Below are 21,975 nucleotides of genomic sequence, written 5' to 3' on the forward strand. Positions count from 1 at the left end.
TCTGCAGTTGAGGAACTCCCAGATAGCAACATCCCCTTGAATCCTCCTGTCTCGTCTCATCTGGTCTCGGTGGGCATGACAGGCCGCGGGCGTGGATGTGTCACCGTCCTGAGAGGAGGTAACCTACATGTGCAGGACCACCGTGATGTGCGACAAAGAGCAGTGGAATGCAGCTTCCTCTGGGTGTTGTGTTGTTAAACAATCACAAATACATTATTTTCCGTCCCTCCATACATGACGTATTCCTCAGAGTCTAGTCTAGTGAAGCCGGGAGCTGTCCATGGTGCTGAACGGAGGCCTGACTCTGTCCATGGTTCTGATCTGCTCCAGCCAACACTTCACTGCTCTGCGGGGAAAGCTGCAGGGTGAATGGGGTTCATGTCAGTTTCTGTTATAATACTTTACACACTGTACATACTGGTATCTTTTAAAACCTGCTATCAACTCAGGGTGATGAATTCACTGGCTTCGTTTCCCAACTTGCTGCTTGTACTTGTAGGACACCTCTGCCCTCTTGTGGTGCTTTGTAGTAATGGCATGCAAGGTGGCGGAGGAGGACGACAGCGCCGCAATGGCAACTGAAATGATAGAAGTATTGCCAGTAATGGCAGTTGATGTGGGCAGGCATATGCATATAAAATACATGAGCTGTTTATGAATGAGACCATATGATCATGTTCTAATGAAGACAGAGGCTCTCATGGCTGGTAGCAAACATGGAGTTATCCATCTACGTCTCACTCACCTGAGGGGTGAACCTTGTGCAGGGAATAATAGGTCCAGATTCCACGCAAGTGTCATGTTTTGTGTGATTTGTTTCTCAATATTTATATAATATATAATATAAATATAAATATAAATATAATATAAACACATGAAAAGTAATGGTCTCTATGCTCTCTATTCAAATCCATGAACCGAACCCGGTGCCTGCAGGCCAAAGCAAGGCAAGTTAGCACATTTCAACAATGAGGGAATTAAAATGCTCTACATAAAATATAAAAGGGATCATGACAAATTTTAAAAGCAATAAAAGACATCACAAAAAATAAGCATTCAAAACAAAATTATAAGAGTTATATACAGAATAGAAATAAAAAAAACCACGAAAGCATAAACTACCAAAATCAAATAAAAGTAATGATTCTACAGGTTTAATTAAACTAATTTTATTAAATTTAACAAAAAAGTAAATAAAGAGATGTTTAATATTAAATATTACGGCAAACAATAAATAGCTCCAACATTTAGTTTTTGTGAAAATTTTTGAATATCAAAATCACCACCGTTAAATAATCACAATGCAGTTACAGCAAAGTTCCTTGTCAACATGAGTGGGTGTTTGTACAAACGATTTAATGTAAACATTTATTTCATTGGAAAGTTCTGTATAAATTAAATCGCCTTGATTAGATCCCAGTAGCTCAAGGAACATTCATATTAAAACATCCTTAAAGTTTTCCATAATTTCCTTAGCAGCAGTTACTCTCCATCACACAGCTTTTTGTGAAATGTTTTGGACATTTTCTTAGGTGGGATGTATCCATATTCTGGAACTAATGAGTTGGTTATTATTTTTGTAAGAATATAATTAACAGTACATGTGTTCTCAGTATAGATAAAAAAACTAAAACTTTTACCGCTTAACACAAAACTAGCCAAGTTACGTCTCTTTTACTCTGTATGGTGAAGAAAAATGTTCAGTACAGATGTTTTAAGAAAGATTTCAGATTTTCTCATCGGTGTTCGCAGTGGTGAATAAAATGATTAACAAGATGAGCCTCAGTTGTCCTCACTTGAATATATGAGTCTATCACAGTATGGATCTGTCCACAGAAAAGATTATTCATCCAACTCACAGGTCAAACAAGTGCAATAGAAACATCTCAGTATTTACCATATTGCTTGGGGGCAGATAATAAGTCGACTTTACTAAAAATCAAGGATTATTTTCTAAAAAATTAAGTCTGTCTCAAGGTTCATCTCATCCCAATGCTAGACACAGGAATGGTAACTCCCAGTACAAAACATAAATCCTCCCAATCTAATGCGTTCCAGTTTTAAAAGACATAGAAGTAACAAATTACCTGACACTGAGATCAGAACAAGAGAAAAATGCTGTTTCCATGTAAACCATTGGCTGATGTCATGCAGAGCTTATAATGAAGACCATTCCTTCTCCTACACTTTAACAATGACTCACCAACTCACCGTGTCAATTTAACAGCTTATATTATTATTGGCTTCAGCCAGCTACTGTTACATCACCCTTTCGTTTCAGGTTTGGTTTACAGGAACAACAATTCTCTCAAACATGATTTCCAGGTTTAGTTTAAATCACATCTTAATCATCACAGCATTTACAGACACATTCAGACTTGTATTAATTTAATCGACGTCACATCAGCGGCTGAGGTGAATAATGATGGTGGGAAAACATGCTGATATGGATCCTGAGATTTAAAACCTGTGATGCTGCCACACACACACACACACACACACACACACACACACACACACACACACACACACACACACACACACACACACACACACACACACACACACCTTTAAATAAAGCTAGATTTAAGCTGTAGTGTTAACCCAAACGCACACACAGCAAGTCACAGTGGAATAATTAATTTAGTTTCTATTTATCTTTTTAGGGTTTTCATACAATTAATCTTTGTATCATTTGCCTGAGGCACTTTTTCATTTTAAAGAGATTATTTTATATTGATCACAGCCATCATAAACCTTGAACATATAAATGTAGGTTCAACAAACATTTTTCAGTTTCAGTGGTTATGCACTTATGCAACTTAAAAAGAGTCAATGAACAAATAAATAAGTTTATTTAGAAAGAGTAGTTTCCCAGTTTATATTTTCACCACCACAAAGGAGGTTGGATTTTCACCCCTTCATTTATTGTGTGGATTTGGATCAGGGGGCAGATCCAGGATTTGTTTTCACTTTCTTTAAGAATGTGAGGATAGGGCGTTTTCCTGGATTTCTCAGAGAATAATTCCTGGATCATGAAGAAAATAAGTTAAGCATGCTCAGAGGACTGATATTGATGAGTGTGTGCATTTTGGTGTAGAACCAATCTAAACTCCAGATCTAGTAAATTCAAATGTGGTTTAGTAAGGAGGCTTTTATGTTTGTGTTATTTGGATGTGTTTTTTCTTCAGGGAAAACCAGCAAAGTGACCTCTTAAAAAGTCCATTACATTTCCAGTTAATCACAGTTGGTCTTGGCCCTGATTGGCTCCCCTCAGCGAGAGAACCCTCACACTCCTCCAGTGAACAGGGTTGTAATGAGCAGCATCTTGTAAAGCCTCCTCTCAGCAGGTTCCGTTTATTTGAATTAGAGGAGCTCGTCGTTTGCTGCTAATAATGGTCGATGGTTAGGACTGTGAGAAGTTGGTTTTCCAATCCATTTAACAAATACCCTTTTACTACACCGCATTAACTTGCACAACACGCTGAAGGACACAGCTTTGCCTCTAAACTGCAGCATATTCATGGAAATGGAATAATATCTGTGTATGTTTTGTGGAATATAAGCTCATCGCTCCACACCAGAAGACGATTGTGCTGCCCAGGAGTTTAAGAGTGAACGAAGGAGACCCTGCCTGCTCCACAGACCCAACAGGCCCAAATAAAGGTGATTAATCACAAGTTATACCCTGGGAAATAAATTGTGAAATAAAATGTCAGTGTGCAGTTCCAAAATCGCCAACACAGTCAGATTTCTCAGCCTCTGTCGAGTGGTGGTCTTCCTGCCCCCGGTGAACCTAGTTTATCTATTACGGCTTCTTTACAGCCCGAGCTCCTTCATGATGCTTTTTCTTTTTACAGATCCATTGAGTGGAGCCAGTCAGTCTCTGCAAGCTTTTTATAAGTCCAATCAATCTGAGTTATAAAATCTTGACATGGGCTGAGGCCGCGGCACAGCTGAAATTTACAGCTGTTTAGATTGCAAGTCATTTTCCCGGAGCATGTGCATACACACACAGCCTTGTGGAGCTGAGTGAAAATAAAACCCTGCCTGTGAGAGATTTCAAATCTGAGTTTTACTCCCTCTTTGAAGCAATCATGAATGACATGCATTTACTGCATCAGACGACTTTAATGCTCTTTACTCGGCCATAAACTGAGAGGTTGGTGGGTTTGCTGCAGGTCCTCGAGCAGAGAGCATTCTCAACACTTTTAGGAATGATGAATATTCTGTAAACTGGAGTAGCCCTGACAACCTGTAGGTGGCAGCAGAGACTGTTTATCTCCTCGAGGAGCGTGATTACTATTCACAGCACTAACCAGGGTACACATCAACCCAGGACGTACATGAATCGATTTAGTTTAATGTTTACCACGGTTGCTCAGAATGAAATATTTACTTGTGTATGACACTTCTCCGCAGCTCGAGAGTGGCTGTTATTGGACGTTGCGGGATGCTGCTGTCATCACCTTGAGCAGACTCAGCTCCGGGTGTGCGTGTCTGTCTGTGTGCACGAGTGCGACCAGCACCAGTTCAGCATCCACATCCAAAATGGCCCAAGAAGAAATGCTGTCTCACCATCAGGAATCTGCAGGAAAGGAAAAAAGGAACATTTTGTAGCATGTGTGAAAGTGTTTCCATCATACACACTACAGCCTGTTGTCACTCTGACTGTCCTAATGTCTGCTGCTCTCACAGAGGAGATTCGTGCTGCATTTGGTTTTGGTCATTGAACACGTCTGTATTTGTCATTAAGGTGACACCGTGACCTCTACATATCTCTGAAGAATACACCAACGCTTTTGATACTGTGTGTTAATTTATGTAACGTTCGTTGTTAACATATTTGTTTTTATGATCCTCTGGATACATTATACACAGTGAGAGCAAGTCTATAGTCTGCAGATGGAACTATCCTGTGGCTATAATATTACATGTGATGAAATTAAATGCATTATGCAAATTGTACATACAATGTGCTCAGAGCTATATCTCCATCTTCCTTATGCATGCAGACTTAATGCAATGGATCTGTGTGATAGCACTTAAACCAATGATTGAACTCGATATACAGCACCTGAATGGAAGCCAAGCGCTACAGATTAACAAAATGACATCCAGGAAGCAATATTACAATTATGTCATGCAATCTGTTAAACTGTCTCAGGGCTGACCAAATGAACAGAAGGACAATTTATGGTTTTCGCGCGTGTCTTCGTCTGTCTGCGGATTTGCTCCTTACAGGAAGAGGTTTTCCATTTCTTCTTTATTTGTTCATTTTTGGCAGTTATATAACCCTCCCCAGCTGGCTGGTTTCCTGCACAATTGACTGCTATTAATGTTGATGCATAATTGCATTACATAATGTGTTGTGCTGTGTTTTAGAGGAGTCAAACAGCTGTGGCTATTGGTTGTCTCTGACGAGTCCAGCACTCTGCTCTCATACACTGCCAGACGACAGCCTAATCATAAACGGGAGCTGTCACAGGTCATTGTCAATTCTAAGCCATATCAAGGGGGCTTTTGTAACTGCTACAGCACTTCAATATATATTTGTCAATGAATTGTACGATTTTAAGTCCAGGGAGATTTGATTAATTTACATGCTTTTATCAGACCGTCGCTAATTTAAACACAGCAGTCGTACAATGTCATCAGCGACAGGCAGAGAAATCAATCTCTGTTATGGAGAGAGAGAGAGAGAGAGGGACTAAGAGAGCGAGAGACAGACAGATAAAGAGAGAGCGAGACAAAGACAGACAGACAGACAGACAGACTGAGAGAGAGAGAGAGAGAGAGAGAGAGAGAGAGAGAGAGAGAGAGAGAGAGAGAGAGAGAGAGAGAGAGAGAGAGAAGTGGAAGGAGAGGTGAACATTTGCTGCGGCTGTCTCTGCCCAGAGGTTCCCCAGCAGATGGTAGTGCAGCATCGCAGAGGAACTTCTTTCCGCACAGGATGAAAATGGTGCAGGAGACGAGCTGTCTGAAAATGAACGCTGCAGATTCTGAGGTACGAACCATAATGGGATAATAGGATAATATCTTACCTACACTCATCATTGTGCAAGGCAGCACATTTTGAAGAAATGACAGAATCATGAATGACAGCAGTATATCTCTCAACATCTCCCATATGGTGTACCCAGGGGGACGATTAAAAGTGGAGCACATTGATAGCTGCGGTGCAATGAATGTATGTGCGTATGGCTGCAGTTTTGAATCCAGTCACTTACGTAAATGAATCCAGGATGGAGTGCAATCATAATATTCAAACTGCAGATTAAACACTTGGTACGGCGGGAGCAAAGGCATCCAGCTGGGTTGGCAGAAAACAAGGATCAGAGCAAATATCAAATGTGCTCACATACCATAAGTCAAACGTGTCCACAGGGGCTTCATTTGCATTACAAAGAGCATATTTTACAGGAGGGTTTGTGATTTGGGCATCTTCAGACGTCGCATAGTGTGTGCATGTGAAAAACAAGTAAACTGATGTCAAAATATAAAGCACCCTCTGCCTGGTACAAAGGCTGAAAACACTTCCCTGTTTCAGATTGGGCCTTTTTTCAAATTTACCCCGCATGTTGAGGCGAGATCAAACTGGCGGATTCATGAGAGTTTCTCTCTGCCTGTGCCCCGAAACAAAGTCGGTGCTGTATTGCATGTCATTTGGGAAATATGTTGGCTGCCTCTTATCTCTACACTGGATGGGTGCAGATTCATGCTCGTAAAAGTGCTTGAAGAAAGTGCTGTAAGGGAAGTTTGTCACACTGTAGCACAAAAGAGGCTGAAAACAGCAAGTGGCCGTGGATACATAACGATGCAGCATCTTATGTGCCCACCTAAATGCACACACAAGGCAGGTTGTCATGCTCTGATGACGGGAGCTCGAGGCAAAAATTCATTTAAAACAACACAGTCGCTTTTAAGGTATCTCTCTCATATATGTTCTGACAAAATCTATCAGTGCTGAAAACATCAGCCGTTAGTTCTGAGGCAGAGCCGAGTTCTTTGAAGTTGAGCAAAAGGGGTCTCATCAGATAGGAGCTCTATAGACTGAGACATCCGGCATTAAAAAAATGCCGTGATTGGGAACCTGGTAAGCTAATGAGTTTGCACTTCTATCTTCTCAATTTGTACAGGCTTTTGTGCCAAGACCTTTGAGGCTTCTCTGTGCCAAGTCTTGTAATAGTGTTCACATTGTTCGCCTGAGAATTGGACACTTTTTTCTTGGAACTTAGGGGGAATCCATTTCTCAACTTTTTTTTTTTCACATGGGAAAGACAAGGAGGCCAGAAAGAAATCGCTGTGAAATATGGATTTTGCTGCAGGGACATTACAATCACAAAGAAATGGCAGCGACATATAAAGATTCCTCTCTTACAGTAAAAGGCTCCAAACACTGGATTCTTCACAACTGCATCTGAGCTGCAATGCGGTGTAACAAGTCATAAGTGGTTCTTGTGTAGGACTCTGGAAACCATAGTGCACCCCCCCTTGTGTCAGCCTAGGAGACTGAACTCTTGCACTCTTATAGGCAATAACCATCAATAACTATTAGCTTTTGGCTCCTCAAATAATGTGTGTATTACAGTCTCATTTTTCCTGTCAGAGATTTTGCTACAGATGTGAAATTATTTAAGGCTGGCTGTGCAGTGGAGCTGCCTCCCTCCCTCCCTGCCTCCCGCCCTCTCCCTTTTGGTTTGTCTCTGTCTTAGCAAACCACACAACTATCTGATAAATGAGCTACAAATGAGGGAGGAGGTTTTACACTTGGGTGTTGTGGAAATGATTGGGAGGGCAGTGACCACAGTGCTTATTTAAGCTTAAGATGCAGGCTGTGGAGATTTGCTGGGAGCAGATCTAGGGGCTGGTTTAGTCTTCAGGCATGTCCAATCCCATCCATTCAACCATTAATGCCTGAGAGTAGACCAGAGGAAACATTACAGCCCTCAGATCAACTCAGAGGCAGCGAGTCCAGAGTCCCTCTCCTCCTCGAACTCCCTTTTCTTTGCTCAGTAAAAATTCAGCCTTATTCATGCAAGACAGCGCCGAGCTCTCTCCATATCCTCCTCACTATTTCAACACAACTGTATGCCCAGCACTTGATAATTATAGTTACCTTCAATCTGATAATCAGCTGTCTGAGGAGTGTGGGATAAACACACAACTCTGGACACACAGTGTGCATCATGCACAGTAATTCTATGAGGCTCAAGGTTGTCGTGCTTATTGAATATATCAACTTAACCACTGATGTCATTGATCAAAAAGCCAATTCCAGTTCTATTATTGTGTTAGAGGGTAAAACAATTGCCAAATGACTTTGTAAGGGGCACTCACTTGGTAAACAGATCTGAGATCCATTAAAGCCTTGGAGATTATCAAGCCTCAGTCCAACAATTTGTGGAGATTGCTCTAAACACCTTGCTGGTGACCTTCCTCATCCAGTTGAAAGTTAGTGGGAAACGTGGCAGGGAGCCCGCCGGTGCCACAAGCGCCCCCTGCACTTTAATTACACCGTGCCGCAACAGCCGGCTATTTCCTCGTCCAGCCATGTGTCTCTGTCGATACCTCGGACCCACTTATATAGTCCAAATGTGCCATAGGCTCAATAGTCCCCATGATACTGCCGGCCACACTTAATCAGGGTATCTTTGCTCCATGATGGATACAGCATAGAAGTCCATCTCATTAATATTAATGCCAGGGCTTTGTTCCATGCATGCTGTGCTTTGTGGTTTACTGTAGCTGCCTCTCTCTGACCTCTGAGTGAGGAACGGGGATGTTTTCCATGTGCTTAATCATAATGCACACTACCTACTGCATTGATAGGTTAATGTACCCGGGAGGATCAATGCAGTCTCGAGGACGTCTAGCACACCAGACATTTAAAGGTTCGGGGAAAGGCTTTAACAATGAGTGCAGTCTGTCTATGTTAGGATCTCATTCCGGTTTAATTAAATAGGGTTGTGCAGGGTCTGGTGACTGGTGTGATGAGTTACTGTAGATAATTGGCCAAAGCAGCTGTTCTAAAGAATGCAAATCTAAACAAGAGCTCATTAAAAGCACATAAACAATATTTTTCTGCCGATTTTTGAAAACTTATTCCTAAAGATCAGATTTAGTTCAATACTACCAAAAAACAAGAGCCATAAATGAATGTTTATAACCTGTGGGGTCCTAAATCAGATACAACTCAAAGCTGTCTTGAAGTAGTTTCCATCAGTTATGTAATGTTGGACTCATATTTAGAATATCTGAAGATATCTGAACCCGTTCCCCGAATAACTGACTGGCAAAGGATCAACAGTCGAAGCATTTTTTACTGGTAATTTCCATAAAACTTTACGTAAATCTGCTTGCTTGGGAAAAAAAAGAGAAATAGGCCTTTTGCCTGACACAGAAAACTCTGCAATAAGGAAAAACAAGTCAGAAACTATTTTTAACTCTCTGTGTGAAGAAAATGTTTTCAATTGGGTATTTGTAGAGGGCGTATATGGCCTTCAAACATGAATAAGTGTTTCTTTAGTGCTTTTATTATTTAGTAAAATTACACTGGTTTACAGTATGAAACGGAAAAAGCTTCTGCATGGATACAGAGAAAAACATTTGCTCCTAATGAATAAATAATGAGAGGAAACGAGGTGCTTGCATTCGTTTGCAAAGCAGACATTTTCACAGAGTTTTAAGCCAAGGAATTTGGGGATCATTTACCTCACGAAGTGTTGTGCTACAATATGCAGCCAAATATAGCTGCACGTTGGTGAAGAAACTTTAAAAATGCAGTGTACTTGACAGTAAATGAAATGGAAGACATTCTACAACCTTTTTATTTTTAATGGTCTGGTACTGAATCCTAATGTAAACCAAGAGGAGTAGGTTTTTAAATGTAGGATCTAAGATATAGGATCTAAGCTGGTAATATAAATGTATATAAATGTTTTACAAACAAGAGTATTCAATTCTTAACTGTATATCTTGCCTTATAAATATATATATATGTGTATATCATATTTATATTCATGACTACACTATTGTGACACTGTTGTTCCTTTCCTGCAGCACAGCAGATGAAGACTGTTCTCAGTGAATTTACAGAAGACCATTGAGCATCTGCAGGTTTGCAGACCAATTGTCTTTTTTATTTCCCAGTGTCTGGCAAGCCACAGCAGAGCTTTATGGTCCAAGAACTGGAAAGCTGCTGTCTTTTCTTGGTGGAGACCTGAAAGCAAACACATTTGTGTGCCAGTGACTGGTTTGTGCGACATGGTCATTTATCTTTAGAGGATAAGCCATATTGAAAAGGCGACTATAAAGAGGTTCAATGAGATCAGTCACTAAACAAGCTCTGCAGAATAATAATTAATATGCAACTCGAGGACTGTTTCTCAGCAGGGGTCCCCACCTGTGGTGAGAGAGCAGAAATGCCCCCAGCAGACATGAGTTAATTTACCTTCTTAATTCATTAAATTATTGCACGTTCTCTCAGCAACCGCCTTGTTCCTGCACCTCGGTGCAGAGAAGTATCTGTCTATCTGGAGAAGAAACCCAGATAGAGCAGGTAAACACCCTGACATCCTTTTCTTGGCTAGTATGTGAGTGAGCAACGATCTGTCCCACATGAAACATTATTTGTGACTATGAAGTATAACATCACTTAACGGTAAGACTTAGGGAAAAAAAACTTAATTAGCGCCTCCAGAGAGCAGAAACAGATCCAAGATTTCAAAGGTAACACTCAGCCAAAATCTCAGCCAATATATTATCTCTCACATTAGTGGGTACTCCACTGCAAGACAGCGCTCTTTTCATTTAGAGATATACAATATGGCAGGCGCCGATGAAGAAATGTAAGTCCTGGTCGGGAGCCCAACCATTTTCCATGTTAAATTACCCAAGCTGCCATCAAGCTACTCCTACTCTACTTTGACCAGAGTCCACCAGGTATCACACCACCATTATGTATGTATGGCTGCATTTTATATCAGAGAGCAGAGGGAGATAGGATCTTTGTTTTCCATTAGTATTATTTTTAAATGGGGAAAGAGTGATATGGTGCGTGACGAGCATTTCAAAAAGCTGCTCCTGAGGCTTAGGTGGGTTTTAAACTTGTGGAATAAGATTGAGCCATTCAGCTCTGCGGATCTTAATTGGCATGTGATTGGCTGTCATGAGACATCACAGGAACGCTGGGGTGTTTTTTTAAACGATGCTCGCTGTGTGCAAACACGTGGATCCAACAGAGGGCAACATTGTTCCTCCTTCGCCATAACAGGTTACTTGGCAATCCACCAGTGAGGTATGGGTGCATCGACAGAAACCCTCCAAAATAAAAAACAGCCATCAAACACAAGGGTGGGTGATGACGATGTGACTAATTGTTGCCATGGTGATCTGGCCTTTGAGATACCGTCTGACGGTGAGCGAAACAGGAGGCAGCCACGTAGAGAGCACGGGAGAGGATGAGAGAGAAAAGAGGCGGACGGGAGGAGATGAAGAGGGTGAAAAGAAAAGGAGCGCTAATGTTCCATGTGGGAGAAGAGGAAGGAGAGAAGTCACCTCATAACGTAAGGTCAACTTGATGTCCATTCATTTGTTCAAGAAATGGCCTCCGTCCATTGAGACCATCACTTCTCATTCTACAATTACGAGTGTTCAAAATGGGTTTTAACCGAACCGCGGTCAACATCACCAAGGTTATTGCAAGTGGTGAGGGTTTGCTCTCTCTTATTGTAGCTCTGTGATATCTGAGAAATACCACAAATTGCACTGACAAAAGAGCAGAGGGGTTCTTCTACCTAAGTTTAATTATGTTTATTCAATTCCCCTTACAGCGGGGAAATGTAAGCCTATCCAAAATAATTACAGTCCTCGACAAAAAGCCTCCTCGCACTCGTCTTCCAAAAGTCAAAAGATGACATGCTCACGTGTTGCTTTTTCAGAAAAAAAGAAGGATTTCCACCTGCCATGAGCAGCAGGCTGAGGGATGCACTTATCCCCTCAATCACATTTTGCAAGGCTTTGTCTATACGGCCGAGGTAGCATGGCTGGCGCGTGTGTGCTGTTTGCTCGAGCGGTGTTACCCAACAGCGAGTGCCGAGTCAGTGTCTGCTGTGTTTATGTTGTGCCAGGGAGAGACGCCTGGCCACAGACTGTTGCATCAGCTTTTCCTTTTGTTTAACAGGACAATGAACACTGGATGCTCGTAAAGGCAAGACAGAGAAAAACGAAGAGGGAGAAAATAGTGTCACGAAAAGGAAGAGGCTCTTCATTTGCACTGCATAACATCATCTCGACAAATTGTTAAAGATTAAAAAAAAAAAGAAAAAAAAAAGAATCAGACTAATCCAGTTTTCCCCATGGTCAAGGTCAGCTCTTTAATAAGGCAGATATAAATCACCACGGGGTCATATTTCCCCTCGGTGCTATCTGAGACCCTGCGGAGCTGTTGTGTTTTGTATTATCACATGGGAGCTGCCAGTGGTGTGGCACACTACGCCGAGCTTTGGCTTGTCACAGCGCTGTGTGTCATATGACAACCTGCTACCTGGCAATAGTTTCCACCGGGGCTGAGCGATAAGAGCGGGCGCTGCAGATAAGATGTCTCGCGGTCTGGCTGTAGCCACGAGCCTGTTTCATTTACAAGGCAGGCGCTGAACATTTTAAAAACAGTTTCAGGAGTCTTGTTCCACAGCACACAACACATTCTTTACTCACAGCAAGAAATAGCCTTTGTTGTATGTTTGGATGTCACCCTACAAAAGTGTAATAGATGGCCGGAATTTTGGAGCTTCCATCACTACAATCTTTTTCAGTGGCGACTTGTGGATAGCAGCCTGCACTGTACGTGACTAACCGTCACGCCTCTGACTCCGGTGTGCCTGATAACGACGCACGGATGGGGATTTGTCCTCACTCCCACACGGGCTGCTGCTAAATGACAGTGAAGTGACGAGTCCTGACGATTCTGACATGATATGTGTCGAGCAAAAACTCGTCAGTTACACTCGTCACTGTGCCACTTGTCACGGAGCTCCCGCTACTCATCGCTGTGCCTGTCAATGCACTGTTACAACAAGAACAAAAATAATGATCCCAATTTCCGTTCCGACCAATTTTATTTTCTAACTGGATCTCCTCCTGTTCTAGATAATATAAAAGGCCTCTATTTTTCTAATAGAGGCAAATTGTTGTTTTTTTCACAGCCACATTGTGCTTGGAGAGAATACTGTTTTTGTCATGTTCTGTACTCCTGGGTACGCTCTCTGCTCTCCCCTTGTGTTTACAGGACAGTTTGTTTCTGCAACAACCTCTCAGCAGGAGTGTGTTAAATTAGTGGGGCGTGTGTGTGTGTGTGTGTGTGTGTGTCTTTGCAGGCCAGTGTGGGCAAATGTGCACCAGGCTGTCGTCCTGCGTATGTGCTCCACGTAAGCTTAAACGAGGCAGTTGCGATGAACGCCACGCAATAGCAATCAGCTAAGGCTTCATTAAAATGTAAATTCCACCCGAGTCTCTTGTGAGTCTTTACAGTGCTTCCAAAATAACTGCACAGAGGCCTTCTGGGGACTTGTACGTTTGATCTAATCTCTGTCTTATTTGAAACCTCTCTCTCTCTCTCTCTCTCTGTGCAAGCAGAATTGGAGAGCCCCATCTGATCTGGGGGGAGCAGAACACTTAGAACCGATGCCTGGCCGGCTTTCAGGCCCGACCGCTTTCACTGTTTATTTGCTTTTCAAGAGCAGCACAAAGCTAATTAGACAGCTGGTGTTGAGCCAATTTGTGCCCCTCGGTCTGTTGTTTACCCAATTTTATTTTTGCATAATTCAGACGTGATGTTGACATTGTATGATGCCGTTATGCGGTCACAAGTGGCCGCTTGGTGTGTTTTCCCTCGCTGCAGCCGTGGCGGCGGGATGCGGGGCGGAGGCGAGGAACACGGGTGTCAATTATGCCCCTTTGTGTCCTAAACACTCAGCCATTTACAATTAAGACACATACACAGTAAATACCACACAGACATCAAAAGAGAGTGAGAGTGGTGTCAACAGACGTCAGTGGGCAGAATCGAAGCGGAAACATTTAGGTTTTATTTTTAGTGTTTGATATTTGTCTTAAACATTAGTGCCCACGAAAACTGAATTTAAACTAATTTCATCTGAAAAGTTTTGCACTCACTGTATCTGTGCAGAAGAACTATCGAAATCGAATTATCTACATTAATGAAAGAGATGCTTTATTTATTTCTGTATGATGGTCATATAAAACATTGTACAAGCAAATCACACAGCTCTGATTCTTACTTTTAAAATTAAAGCGCTGCGTCAGTATAGAATCATAAAAACCAACATCATTAAAAAGCTGCTTCATCAGTCTACTCTGAATTCTTAAGACTTGACACTTGTTTTTTGCAAATATTCAATATCAACATTGAATATGTTTGCATATTATAGATTATTTTGATATCATTTTGATGTTGCTGCTTTTGCTTGATTAAGCATCTACAAACGTCTTCCGTCTCTGAATTTTTAACTGTGTATGATATACCATCGTAAACCGATGTGCCAAATGATTAGATGTCTTAAACATGGATCAAAGGCATTCAATGAGAGTTGGAAAGGGAAAATGATTTGCTTGATTTCTTTTAAAGGTGAAAAACAGCTCAAGTGTGACTCTTACACTCTCGATCAAATCGATGCATATTGACATGTTACATCCGTCCATCCTGTGTCCATTGCCTCTCATCCTGCTATGAGTCTCTTGAGCCTACGGCCTATAGGTGTTACACACTCTGTAGGGCACAGGTCACCCGTTTATCACAGGGCTAACACATATAGGCAAACACATTCACACATACTTTACACACACACACACACACACACACAACCACACATCCACACACACTGTTACATTTCCCAAGACGTGCAGGTTTTGGACTGCCAGTGGAAACAGGAGCCACAGGATCAAACCCACGCAGATGCAGAGAGAGCATGGAAAGTCCCCACAGTAAAGCCCCAGCTGGTCAGGTCGGGGTCCTGCTGGGAGGCGAGAGTAAAAACAACTGAGCTTCTTCTTTGCATTCATGCAATAACCAACACAGACAGATAAGTTCCTCCAAATATTTTGTCTTGAGGAACTTTTACAGACTCTGCTGGTGGTTGAATGCTAAATGTACTTTGTGAGGTCAGATATGGGTAAAAGCACATGACGCAAAAAGAATCCGACTGAGCAGCACACCCTCATCCATCAGAGTAGTTTTCATCTTTCTGTTTGACTTATCTTCAATAGATTTCTATAGCATGGATGAGTTGTTATGTTGCTTTTTTCTAAAAGCATTTTCTGGTGACAGCTTATAGTGGAAAAGCAGAGTATGTACTAATTTATGACAAAGGAGTCATAAGGAATATTACCTGTCACGTCAGATCATATATATGTTGCTTTCGAATAGGATAAACCTTCACATTTCTTTTTCCGCCTTCTCTGTGACAAACTTGGCAGAGTCCTGAGTGTGTTCGATTAGAGGAGGACACCACTTGGGAGTGATACAAGTTTGATGATGCAAAATCTGATCACAAGCAGTGATGTTGTTTAGAGCTTGTTGCACTTGTCCCTATGCCCGAGTGACACAAAAAGTATTTTAAGCGGTTTGAAAATAGTACAAGAATACAAAGCAACCGTCTCTTCCGGAGCAAAGTACAAGATTAGTCCATGCAGTCGCCATGATGTAAATGAGAGCATGGCATGTTGTATTACAAAATTGCATTTTAAATGCAATCTGGGGGAAATTTTTTGAATAAGAAGCAGGTTTATTACTGTGGACCTGAGAATTAGTTTAACAGCTTTCAATCATGTTGTAGTTCAGGTGAAGAATCCTCCAGATCAGAGATGCATGACAGCGAGAGAGTGAATGCGAAATGTGAGGACTCAACATATTGAATCACATAAGACGGCCTGCACACCGAATGTATGTTCTCCTTATAAGAACGGCTCTTCATACAGCATTAATATACAGTCCTGCTAGGCTTGACATTATTATTCAATCCTGCTAGACTGTATATTGATACAAGACCGCTGAGTGTTTGAGGTGCCAGACGTTCTCGGTCTAGAGATATGTACTGTCAGATATATGAATCCACCTACCACCACCACTGTCTCTACAGTGGTTCCGTGCCTCGAGCTATCATAACCGGCCTGTATGAGGCCGTGGTCGGCAATGTAAGATGCTGTTTGATTTCTTTCATGTTATTGTGTTGTCGTGAGGGTGTGAGGATGTGACAAAGTACTTTGGTTTTTCAAGTACTTTGTTAGACAAGCTAAAAACAACAACAACAATGCATTCGATTATAAATATCAATATGACAGTGTGGAGATTATTCCTGTTGCCTCAGAGCAAGACGGCTCACCATTACCCTCAAAGGATAAGCGGTAGAGATAATGGGAAGGTGGATGGTGGAGTTTTTTCCATTTATACTGGCCATCCCTGTTTAAGGCTTGCATTAGAATACGAACACTAAGTGGATAACTAGAAAGTCCCTCAGAGAGCCCATATCTCCACCAAGGCTGACACACTATCTTACCATGTTAAAGAAAGTGAAGCAGATCTCCTCGTTTAACCAGATTCACAAATTTCAATGGGTTCTTTCTCGGGTCGAGCCCCACCCCTTGGTTGAGTAGTTTCTGAGTGAGGCAGTGGTCACACAGATGCAAACATCTAAAGCGTGAACCTTTGCCTCCTTTGTACTTCCAATCAGTACAAGCAAGGGGGTAAATTAAACATTGGAAAATCGCTGTGAGGTTTTCGAGGACAAACCGATTTTCCGCGAGAGCCATTATAAAAACTTAACTTTTATGGCAGTGGTAAAAATCAAGCCCACATGCCACCAATAGACTAGTTCAACCAGTACCAATAGTTTGTTTTGACCTGTTGAGCTTCAGGAACCAAAGAGCTGCTTCTATTGTGTGTTTTTTCTTTTGAAGTTACATCCCCACTATCATGTGAACTGGGTCAGTTTCGGCCCTGTGTTTTTTAAGGTCTAGTCCTTATCTTGAAAAATGTAATGATGTCAAGCTGACTTCAAAATGACCGTTATAACAGCAACAATGATACTCTAGCTGAGCGCTGCTTAACAAAGATAAAAATATATCCGCTATAAAGATGAAATATTACAGAGAATCACATTCATGCTCACACACCCACTGAGACCGTCCTGCCAGACACCACGCTGCTGCTGGCTGGTTTAGAAATTGCGGAATTTGTGACAACCAAAGCTAAATATGCATCGAGAGTTTCTCCCCCAGTGGAAAGCTCAGTTGTATGGAGGCAGATCAAGAAGAGTCTTTCTCTCAAAGGGTTTCGTGCTGCAGACCACGAGAAGCTTTTGAAGGCAACTAAAGTGCGTCTAGTATTCTTTCTGTGATGTGCAGCTCTTTGTTTGCTGTGGAAATACTACCACTATTGTATTATCCATTAAACCTAGAGGACAAACTTTTTCTTTATATAAAGACAGACAATTGTAAAACAAAGATTAATGAAGCCTAGTCCTCATTATGTAACGTGCTGCATGGATACACTGTAGCGTGAGAATGCTGGGTTGACTGTGCGCGGGGCTAGATACTGGAGGTGTAGTCTCCTGTCAGCTGTCCCGCTGAACCAAGTGAACCAGTCATGTTACTATGTTCGTTTGTTTTCGTAGCAATGTACCACACTAACCGAATTAGCTTCACATCTCTGCACTCCACAAACCCTGAGTGTTTTCTTAACTTGCTTATTATTTTTCAGAAATCCAAGGATCTTTAATTCAGCAGTGCTGAAGTAAAAACTAAGGCGAGCAACATTGTTATGTATGAGCCACTAAGTGTGTGAGATTAAAGAAGGAATGTGAAGAGTAAGTAGTTAAATAGTGAATAACGACTGCCCCGCACCATCGCCTGCTTGGATAAAAGTTGGCGTATGAAGCCGCAGAGAAGCTTCAGACAAGGGAGTAATTGGTTTCTTTGGGACATGTGGCAGGGTGTCAAAGCAAAGGTTACAAGAGGCCGCCAGACATGCAGCTCCCCAGCCCACAACACCAGAGACAATTGTTATGAATGCCTCATTATCTCCCATACACATCTTGTTTATCATTTCATCGATATCAGTTTAGCTACCTGGTAGCTTGAAGGAAATGAAGGCCTGCAGATACTACACTACTGGAAAATTCCCTTCCCTTTCTGCTCTAACTTTTGCTTTTAGCTTTTTATCTAAGTGCATACCATCAAACACATGATCAAACGGAAACAAAGTTAAAGTTCAGTGCAGATGGATTCAGAGGACATTCGAGAAAAGAAAAAGCAATAACCTAAAAGTAAAAATGCGTGCACTGTTCTAAATGACGGAGTTTGCTGATTTGTTTACTCCGGCTCTTGATGTGTATGCGAGTGTATTTTCCTTTCATGCTTCTCATAGTCAGACTGAGTGATATGAAAGCTGCGTTCAGACGGCGAGGTCTTTGTTTAAATGTGACTCTTTATTTCCTTTGTCAGGAGGACGTCAGATCGCGACCCCTCGTTTCTGTCAGTCATCCCTTCAGCCCAGAGGGGAGCAGTCTGTCTCCATCACGCGGGCCCTCCATCTACCGCTGTCCTTTTGTTTCACACTCTATTCATAGATCATGAAAAGAGAGAGACGTCTTTCACATTTCTCTCTCTCCGTCTTTAATCCTATTTTTGTCCTCGTGTGGCTTGATTAAGTTGTCATGTGCGAGGCTGTTACTCTTGCAGCCTAATCACAGCGTAGTTATTATCGAAATCGATGCATCTATTTCACACACACACACACACACACACACACACACACACAAAGAGCACCCCAGAGGAGGCTGCAGGTAGGGTGTTCACATCTCTTATCATCAACAAACAAAATCAACGTGATCATGTTCCCAGTTTGCATCCTCTTATCAAAGCAAGGTATACTGGGGCTTTGTGTGTCGCATTTTAAAAATACCTGCATGCATCTATATTTGCACACGTGTTCCTGTGTGTGCGCGTCTGCCTGGTTGCACCGTATGCCTGCGTGAGCCATGTACAGTATCTGCTCCCAAAGTACTTAGCCAGAGGAGCTGTCTGCTGTTTGAATAAGGGCAGTCACTCACCGGCACTAAAGAGAACATTCATCAAGCACGTCCACAGCTTACACCTGTTTCTGCTGCCGAAGACAGACAAGCTGGGACGGCCGCGTTTTTGCCACATCACTCGCTGCGGTCTCCCCCTCAAGTGTTCCTGAGGGGCCCGTGCGCACACACTGCTCCTGAAGCTTTTCGCATTAGCTCCCCGCAATGACCATCACCATTTGCAGGTAAATAAAGCTAACCTGCCCCGCTGTGACAAGAGGCGAGGGAGCGGTAGTTATTAGCATCCCCCCCCGAATCCTAAATTCACCTGCATCGCGGCTAGTGATGCATTTCAAACAACATTACAGCATCATCATCCCTTACGCTTGACTTCACCGAGGAGGATGTGACCTCACAAAGGGCCAGGGGTTTGATACAGTTGTTGCCGCTAGCAGCAGGCGCCCATGCCTGCTGCTCAGCCTTGTTAATCCCGGCGACTATGGCGCGGCTTAATTTCCCTCTAATATGACAGCTGTGTTCTAATCATGATAAAGGGCTTCCTGTGCTGCGCGAGGACCCAGTGGCCTCACCTTGGAGCTCAAAGCATTGCACCCTTTCAGTACTCTGCTGCATCACACCTAATTGCCTAACTCTATTCTGACATGGCCACTCAGTGGAATTGGGCCTCGCTGGCTTCACTTATCACACTGCGCTCTTTGGTGGGTAGGCTGTGTGTGTGTGTGTGTGTGTGTGTGTGTGTGTGTCTGTCACTGTTTCTCGTTGCTCGCTTCAGTGTGTATTTCCTTCCACAGTCAGGATACGGGCATTATTATTGTGATCCATCAGAGGATGTGCGTCACTCCTTCATATGTTCCTTCTGCCCGCCTCAGTTTTTTAATATTACACTCTTATCTCCTTGGCGCCCCTGTTGTCTCCGTAGTGCAGGGAAAAAAAGAGCTCCTTCACTCCTCTCACATGCAGTTCACATTCACGGCCTTATCGATTTCCTTTAAAATTGTCTTTGCAGAAAACAGGAAGACCGTGGGCTTCAATATTTCCTATTCTCTGCAACACCTGGTCTGGGGTTGCTAGGTAACACGTTGCAGGGCTGTGTTTGATGTGCGTGTGCTCTTTACAAATGGCTTTGATCCTTCGCACACTGACAGACTCTGCACACAGTTACCTTTCCCCTGGTAGTTTTGGCACCTCATCACACCACAGAGACCAAAATGTAACTGAAAGCTCCCAAGTGAAATGGAATACCAACCTTGTTAGGCAAAGTAGGGAAGGGGAAGCTGTCCAGAAAAGTTTAAGGTTTAAACTCTTTTCATTAAGAACGCCACTGGACAAGCCGGGCGGTGCATCCCAGTCATGAAGTCATGGGATAGACCGGACTGCGGCTCTCTGAGAGCAACCTTATGCAGTGCACTTATCAAGGATGAAATAGATTCTCCTTAATATAATCAACATCTAAAAGGATCTCTACGTGAAACTCTTGTAATTAATTAAGCCTGTCGTTGCAATCAAGACATACAGGTCCAGTATGCTAATCTCAGCTTCCTTTAAATCTAACGAAATGTGGGATCCTCAGCGTGAGAGCTTACCATGTTGCACGTAAATCATAATTAAGTAAACACTTTCCAAAACACTCCCAGCATGTCATTTCCTGTCTTACACCATAACATTTTATACCGTCAGTGTAGTAAACTCCCACTCCGAGCACATGAAAATGCATTGTTCAGGGGGAAAAAATCATCTTTTTATAACTCACTTTCCTGACAGAGGAACCAGTCAAATTTATTGCTCGAGAAAACACACGTTATGGCATCTGTTTTGAAGTTAATGGGTAAAGTTTTACGAGAAACCCCTTCTGAAGATAATCAAATCTTTTTAATGCATAATTCACAAAATTTATTTCCCGTACAGGCACACAAATCAATATATATTGCCGCTGTAAACAATGTCAGTCCTGAAGATCCGAGTTAATGTTTCATTTTGTGTAAAACGATTTATCTACTGTCCGTCACAGCGAGGAAGCTGAGTTACTAATGTCCTGCGATGAAACAAAAATTAAAGATAAAGTACGAATTTTTATGATTCCCAAACGCTTACTTTACCGCAATGTCAAACCGGGTGAGCTAACCTGAAAAATGCGGATCATATGCCTGAGTCAGAAATGAGTCATCCTCATTTGCCGTTTCCACACAGACCTGCACGGCACTTTTAAGATTTGGGCCAAAGAAGAGACAGAGAGAGGAAGAGAATGTGTAGGACAGCCGAAAGCTGGGGGAGCGCACGGCTGCATTCGAGGTTGTGGGAGGTTATTACAGGTATGATTATTTAGTTCCGCAGGGCAATTGGCTCAAATGAGGGCTGATAGCTTTGGAGGGCAGCAAACAGCTGGAGAGCTCATCACTGCCAGCAGCCATATTAAGACCATTTCCCTCCCAGGTGCATCAGCTGCTCTGATCCGTGATTAAAGCATAACTAATGAAGAGTTGATGAAAGTAATCAGGTGCCACTGCATCTGCAGACGCTCTGGAGATGCTGGAACTGCTTCCCGATAGTTTAATAGAAATTATTTTTTTTAGTCCAAACAGGATACATTTTTTTGATAACTTGTATTTAGATTTTAAAGTGGAAATCCAGGATTCAAAAACAAAGAGTCCAAGCTACTCATAGTGTCACTTTAAAAGACTTATAACAGCACAGTGAGCTCATGTATCACAGCCACGTGACTAAGTGCTAATACTTTGTCAATACAGCGTCACAACAGCATCACTCAATCTTATTTAGCCATTCACAAATGTAGCCCAGCGACCAATCAATAACTGGCGGCTCAGCAAAGCAAACTGTGTCATTTCTTTGAGCCTCTGTGAGAAAACGTTTA

The sequence above is a fragment of the Pleuronectes platessa genome, chromosome 8 (genome assembly GCF_947347685.1).
Source record: "Pleuronectes platessa chromosome 8, fPlePla1.1, whole genome shotgun sequence".
Classification (NCBI taxonomy): Eukaryota; Metazoa; Chordata; class Actinopteri; order Pleuronectiformes; family Pleuronectidae; genus Pleuronectes; species Pleuronectes platessa.